Below are 6,623 nucleotides of genomic sequence, written 5' to 3'. Positions count from 1 at the left end.
GTATCTTGTCTCTGGTTTGAGGCAGGTGAGGCGGAGCTGTCTTGGCGAGCAGGTGACTCAGGAATGATTGGTTTTAGTTAAGAGGACTGAAGGAGCAGACCCCAGGGCCACGGTCACCCAGACTGGCAAAGATGGCAGACGCAGTTCCCGCCAGTGAGGCCACAGCCCCAGACGCTGCTGCGGCATACCCAGTGCCAGTGCCAGTGCCAGGCAGGGGGCTTCTGGGGTGTTATGGGCGGGACTTGGGGGCCGGGAGAGGCAATGCCACAGGAAAATGACAGCAGGGCCCCGCCCACGGCCGTGTTTGTGCAGACCCCCTGCCATGCCCCACGCCACAGAGGTCTCATCAGAACTGCCCCCTTTCAGTGGGGCCTCGCTGGTCACCAGGATGTGGCTCGCTGAGCTCCCTAAGAAAACGCTGTCTTTCCGGGCGCCCCCTTTTCTGCCCCTGGGCTCAGATCCTGCCTCCCTCCTCCTCTGTCCTCTGTCCCTGGGTGGAGGGAGCTCCTCTATAAGACGGGGTGCCCCGCAAGATGGGATGTCCCAGAGGACGGGGTGCCAGGCAGGGTACACGTCCCGGCCTTCCTCCACCCGCTGGGTAGCATCTGCCTGGGCAGCGTCACGTCTGGTGAGTCCCGGAGGATCCTCCTCTTCTGGGCACAAAGGGGCGGGAGCCACACTCCCACTGCCCCCCCTTCCCCATGAGGACGAGCGTGGCACGCATTTCCTGACAGAGGACCAGCTTCTCCAGCCTGCACGGTGGGTGGCGGTCCCATCACAGAGCCCACTCGGCCGTGGGCCCTCGCACGCTTCTCCCCCGCCACCCTCCCTCAACCAGTTCCGTCTTAAATTCTCATCCTGCTTTGCAAAGTAGATAAGCTTTGGATGGAGTCTTTCCCCAAAAGCAAGAAGCGTGCCAAGGTCAGAGCCGCAGGCCGCGTGGGCTTTCGGGGATCAGCTGCTGCTGTGCAGGTGAGCACGCCGACAGCGAGGGCACAGAGGTGCCAACTAGCGTGTGGCTCGATGCCTATAAGTAGCCTCCCTCGGGAAGAGCAAGCAAAGGCACGAGGCAGCACCAAGCAACCTTGACAAGACAGGACCGGGGCCGGACCGGGCGGGAATGATCCTGGGAACGCCTGGCAACTAGTGTGGTGGGGACGTAGCAGCGAAGAGCAGACTGTGCTCTGAATTGCGCAGCCTTAAAACTAAAAATTCAGTTTAGCCTGCAGTGGGACTTTGGGACCAGCTACCGTCCTTACAACAGATGCTCAAAATTGCTCGTGTGGTGATGGGACTCTCAGGCTGATTAGATGAAAGGCTTGCTGTTTCCTCGGCTGCCTAGGCTGGCGTCTTAAACGTTCGCGGGGTTCCGGCGTCCCTCAAAAAACCTGGCCCTGCAATTCTGGCGCGCTGCCACCAGGAAGAGCTGTGTGCCTTGATCACCCGCCGCATTTATGGAAGGTCAGCCAAGTCCCGGGGCTCCTGGGATCACGGCCTAGCAGTAGAGAGAAACAGCTCACGAGTCACAGGCCCAGCTGGCTGGAAGGAAGGGTACTGTGCCTGTCTGTGCACCGTCCTTACACACACACGGGGCGGGGGACCACAGGCCACGTGCTGGCAGAGGAGCACGCGTCTGGCCCCCACCACAGTCCAGGAAGCTTCGTGAAGAATGCGGAGACAGCCCGTCCTCTGCACGCTTTTGTACCTTTCCAACTAATTCTCCTCTTCTGCCTAAATCGTTATTCAAAACATCAAACTCGTACGCGCACGTGGTTTGAAGAGACGGAGCTTGTTACAAAGCTGACAGCGCCCGCCACCTGGCCCCGCTCGTCACTTCCAAAGCCTTCGGCCCATTCTGTCTGTATCTGCCACCGCATCTAAACACACGTGTACTGTGGCTACGTGACGTGTAAATTTTAGATGGTATCTGCTGACACATCGCCGTGGGAGAGGATGCTCTAGCTCAGGGCATCTCAGCAGTGGCACTATCCCAAGTCTGGACCAATGAACTCTTCGTCGTGGGTGTTTAGCAGCATCCCTGGCCTCTACCCACTAGAGCGGCACCCCTCTCACCCCGAATGTGACAACGCAGAGTGCTTCCGGACACGGCGCCTCGCGTCCTCGGGGGGGTCCAGAGTCGCCCTCCGCTGAGGACCACCGACGTGGCCTTTCTCATCCCACTCCAGCCCGTGTTTCCATCCTCTGGTTACAGTTAGATCGTGATTTTAACGGGAGCGACACCCGGGCCTTACACCATGACCGTGCGGTATCTACTCACAGCTAAACGGTACGGCCTACTATGATTACTTTGTCTCTTTCCCAGATACACTTTGTTTTCCCTGGAGTGGAATAATTCTCTGGCGTTTGTTTATTAGTTTAATTTTCTACGTACTTAACAGTAATTCAAACCCAAACACTTCTTAATTATGTAAATCTCTTTTCAAAATCTTCAAACACTTTGGGTATTTTGTTGTTTGTGTTCTTGCTAAAATCACTCCTGAAGACGCCTCTGCTCTGAAAAATGTGGTTCGGGGATCCGTGCACCTGTGTTCCCATTAATGTCACCCCCAGGATTCCCTCTGATTCTTTCTCGTGTTGTATCGCCTAAATCCTAGACTCCACGTATGTATTTATTTGGTTCAAAGCCTCATTATTGGTAGACGACATTCTCCAGTACTTTCCTATTAAAGAAGTTTGGGACATAAGTTTTTTTGGGGGGAAGGGGACATTCCCTATTTGAAAATGGCTTTATCTACATACTTAAATGGTAGTTTGGTTGGGTATAAGATTTGAGGTTGGAGAGTAAAGTGAGCTCATAGGAGTGACTTCTGCAGGTGACAACAATCAAGTCTGGACAAAATACAACCTCCTACCCCTAAACCTGAACAGACACAGTTCCCTGAGAGCTCCAGAGGACGAGCAAAGCCAGGCAGATTTTGGATGGGAGTGGAAAATTAGGAGATCCGGGCCGTGGACAGAGAGTGGTGTAGGTCACCTGAAACTCTGATAGAAAACAGCCTTTCTGGCTTGAGAAATCCGAAGGCAGAGCCAGAGGTGGCCACAGCTGCCAAAGTGAGGGGAGAGCCCCAGAATAGAGAGCCGTGGAAGAGTAATTTCATGTTCCTTGTGTAAACTTCCCCCCGAATCTCTAGGAAATGTAACAGAATCCAGCGTGGCCACGGCATAACAGTCACAGTATTCAGGATGTAGTACAAACTCGAGAAAACCCAGAGGTGACTTAGATGACGCAATTCTCAGACAAGGTCTTTGAAGCAGGTATCCTAAAATACTCAGGTAAAGGAAAGTATACTCCTAGTGCATAGAAGATAGACAATCTCAGCAAAACAATTAAAACTATAAAAAAGAGCTGGGACGTTTAGAATGAAAAGTACAACATCTAAAATCAAAGAAACGCACTGGATGGGCTTAAAAGCAGAATGGATATGAAAGCAAAGAGGAGCTTGAAGATACATCAGTAGAACTTACCCAACATGAAAGAGAAAAAGATTTTCAAAAGGGAACAGAGACTTAGGGACAGTGAGTGGGCCCATGCCAAGAGGTCCAGCATAAGGATGATTAGAGTCCCACGAGGGGAGAATAATTATTAGAGTCTCAGAATAGACGGAGAAAAATGGGTCAGAAAAAATATCCGAATGACCATGGACTTCACATCAGAAGCTATAGAGACCGGAAGAGTGCGGAATGATACCTTAAAACCGTGAGGAAAATAACAACCTAAAATTCTATATCCAGCGGAAATGTCTTTAAAGCACGAAAGCGAAATAGACGTCTGTAGAGATGTGAAAACCGAGAGAGTTGGTTGTCAGTGGACCTGCACCGCGAGAAACGAGAAAGGAGGGTCCTCAAGGCGGAGGGGAGGGACCCTGGGTCTTCGGAAGGCGCGAAGGGTACTGGAAAGGGTGAACACCTAGGTAAAACATATACGGTTCTTTTCTCTCTCGTTAAAAAATAGACACCGCTATTTGAGATCAAGTAACATCGTTTTGTGGGGTTTGTAGCGTGAGTAGGTGTAGCACCTGTGATACCCGCAGGAAGGCGGGAGCGAGGTGGACACACCTAGATGCCGAGGTTTTATAGTTCGCGTGACGTGTGCAGTGCGAATTCTAAGTAGACTGTGCAGTTAAGGATGTGCACGATAATCCCAGAGCCACCACTAAGAAGAATGCAGAAGAGTACAGCTCAAAGCCGATGCGTTAAAATGGAGTTCTAAAAATAGATAATCTAAAATAAAGCAGAAAAGGGGAGAACAGAGAGGTCAAACAAAAAATCAAATGACCCGGTAGACCCATACGGATCCGCTTCGATCGTAATATTACGTGTCAATGGGATGAAACTCGAGTTAAAGAGCAGATACTACAAAAATGGATTAAAAAATAAAGACCGACATATGTTGTCTGTATATTTTAAATACAGACACACAGGAGTTGAAAGTAAATTAATGGGGGGAAAAAAAAACCATCCCGTGGATGGAGTGACTGTATTAATACCAGACAAAATTAACTTCAGCCATTGTGAAAAACAGTTTGGCAGGTTCCTCGCAATGCGAAGCACGGGTATGATGTGACCCAGAAACTCCACTCCTAGGTATATTCTCAAGAGAAGTGAAAACGTTTGTTCACAGAAATCCCCGGACGCGGAAGCTCGCAGGGGTGGTGTTCACAATAGCACAGATGTGGGGGTCGGAGGGACGGGGCATGATGGAGATGGGCACGAGGTGAGCAAATCACACTGTGCTGGCAGCGGCGACGCTGAGCATGCGCTGAAATCCTCTGCACCGTGCGATTTAACGAGCCGAAGGTGACGGTGCGTGAGTTACATCTCGATAAAGCCCTTATTTACAGAAAGACTGAAGGAAAAGGGCATTACCAGAAACGAAGAGGGGCATGTCATTATTATATAAGCAGTAATTCCAAAGGAGGACACGACAGTCACAAACACGTATGCGCCTGATAACAGAGCCTCAACATATAAAAGCAGACTCCGACAGAAGTAGAGAGAAATAGGCAGCTGTGCAAACATGGCAGGAGGTTTCAACGCCCCTCGCTCAAATCGATAGGGTAGCCAGACGAAAAGAAAAAAAAATCAATACGCAGATGATCTAAGCAAATACCCTGAACTAATTGATATTTACGGAACACTACACCCGACGATTACGGAACGTGCGTGCTCTCCGAGTGCGTGTTGAACGTTCACCAAGCCATAAAGTGCCAGGTTGGAAACAGTTTTCCTTCAACGATTTCAAGGTTGTGCTTCATTTATTTTAGATTCCGGAGTCGACAGTGAGCGATCCGCTATCATTCGAGTCTCGACGGTTTGTATGCAGCCTTCATCCCTTCCCCGCTGCCCGCCGTCCCCCTGGAGGACCCTGCACGCCAGATTTTCTGAAATTTATGGATGTGCGTGTGTGTGACTCTGTTTTCATCTCTTATACTGGGTACTCATGAATTCTTTTCCATCAGGGAACTCCTGTCCTTTGGTCCTAGAGAGTTTCCTTCCATCGCGTCTTGAACCCTTCCTTTCTCTCGTTTTGTCCTCGAGGTGTCCTTATTTGGCACATGGTGGACCTTCCGGTCCGGTCTCCTGATTTAATTATCCTTCCTCGTCAAATTTCCACATCTTTCTCTGTCTGGGAGATTGTTTTCAAGTTTACCTTCCCATCTCTCTATCGAAATCTTCACATCTGCTAAAACATTTTTAAATGCAAGCACTCTTATTTTGTTTTCTGTTATTTAAAAAGAAAAAACGTTTTTGTTGATACTTCAAGGACTGGGATCTCTTTTGTCTCACTGAGCATATTAATACTTTTCACAGTCTCGTTTTCCCTGCATGATCTGTTCCCTCCCCCTTTTCCCCACGATACATTTGTTTTCGGCTCTGTCTTCCATATTAACTTTTTCATCAATGCCTTGTGTTACTCGGCAGGCCCCTCATATTTAAGAGTGGCCCCGAGTCTACGGCCACGCCACCCTGAACGCACCTGATCTCATCTGATCTCGGAAGCTAAGCAGGGTCGGGCCTGGTTAGTACGTGGATGGGAGCCCACCTAGGAAGACCAGGTGCTGTAGGCATAAAAAATAAAAATAAAAAAGAAAAGAAATTTGAAGAGTGGCCCCGAACAAGTTGAGTTCTATCTCAGCCAGTTATTTTGTGAATACTTTACAAAACGATCCTAAATTTTGTATGGAGTGGCAAGAGGCCAAAAATAGCCAACATGATACTGAAGGAGAAGAACAAAGTCAGACGTCTGACATTATCTAACGTCGAGACTTACTAGAAAGCTACGGTAATCGAGTGTCGAAGAAAGAACAGACAAACAGATCATCGGAACAGAACAGAGAGACCAGAAATAGAGCCGCACAAATAGAGTCGACGGGTCTTAACAAAGGAGCAAAGGCAGTTGAGCGGAGAAAAGAGAGCCTTTTCAACAAACGGTGCTGGAAAAATGGGACACCCACATGTAAAAAAAAAAAAAAAAAAAAATCTGTATAGACCTTACACCTTTTACAAAAATTAACCCCAAATGGATCAGAGACCTAAGTGTAAAATGTGAAACTGTAAAACTCCTAGAAGACAATGGAAGAGAAAACCTAGGTGACCTTGAG

General features: G+C 49.2%; 1 protein-coding gene and 1 non-coding gene across 3 annotated transcripts in view; one reads left to right on the top strand and one right to left on the bottom strand.

The window, feature by feature from the left end:
- SHANK2 (SH3 and multiple ankyrin repeat domains 2) overlaps positions 1-6,623 on the bottom strand; it is a 149,605-nt gene that overhangs the window by 34,961 nt on the left and 108,021 nt on the right. The window lies entirely within an intron of this gene.
- Positions 5,971-6,089, top strand: LOC111732865. Its single transcript, XR_002777746.1, has one exon. It is a non-coding gene; the product is annotated as a 5S ribosomal RNA (ribosomal RNA).

This window comes from Pteropus vampyrus, unplaced genomic scaffold, assembly GCF_000151845.1.
Source record: "Pteropus vampyrus isolate Shadow unplaced genomic scaffold, Pvam_2.0 Scaffold501, whole genome shotgun sequence".
Taxonomy (NCBI): Eukaryota; Metazoa; Chordata; class Mammalia; order Chiroptera; family Pteropodidae; genus Pteropus; species Pteropus vampyrus.
The sequence above is the reverse complement of the archived record's forward strand: the minus strand, read 5'-3'. Positions and strand labels throughout refer to the sequence as shown.